Raw genomic sequence first — 811 nt, 5'->3', positions numbered from 1 at the left:
TTATGGGGGTGGGGGGCTGGAGGCTTTTGTATAATGATGTTGCTGCTGGGTTGGTCCCATTCCGTTTGTGTTTGTTTTTTTGTGTCGTTATTAAAATAGTCTGAAAGCGGGAAGGATGTGTTGCCAACGCAGATTTTAGACGATTTTAGGATTAGAAAAAGGGACGATGAGAGATTAGGATTGGGAAAGGGTACAGTAGAAAGGCTAGTGCCAGAGACAGCGACGGGAAATTAGGATCAGACAAGGCAACGGCGAATAGAATAGGTGACGGTGAGAGGATTAGAAAAGGTGACGATAAGAGCAGGTGATAGAAAATCTGACAATGTGACAAGCATCATTGGAATGATGCTTCTATTAACCGACAAGAGTATATATTCTGTTAAAGTCGTCTTAAGTACATTTTTTTTTCAAAGATGTTGATAAATTAATGAAGAAATTATAAAACAATCCATGATTTTAAGATGAAACGATCACTTTTCTGTATTTGTTCCGCGGATTAGTTTTACCTTTACTTTTGATTAACCTTCGTTTTTTTTTCTCCCGAATAGGAGGTGCATTTTTATGTTCCGTTGTGCGTTACTTAATACAACTACCGGTTTTCAGACCGATCAACCGAAGAAGCCAGATTAAATTTATATATTATTTCATAGTTTAGTTTCGATAAAAGCTATGTTTGCTGTGCTTCATTCAAGCGTGATCATATTATAGTACAATTCTGATTATGGCAATTACGTAATTCATACCTGATATAAATTACGATGCACCTATATCCTCCCGTACATTAAAAAAATATACCACCTTGGTTAGGGGA

Source organism: Penaeus monodon, chromosome 22 (genome assembly GCF_015228065.2).
Source record: "Penaeus monodon isolate SGIC_2016 chromosome 22, NSTDA_Pmon_1, whole genome shotgun sequence".
NCBI lineage: Eukaryota > Metazoa > Arthropoda > Malacostraca > Decapoda > Penaeidae > Penaeus > Penaeus monodon.
This window is presented reverse-complemented; position numbering follows the sequence as displayed.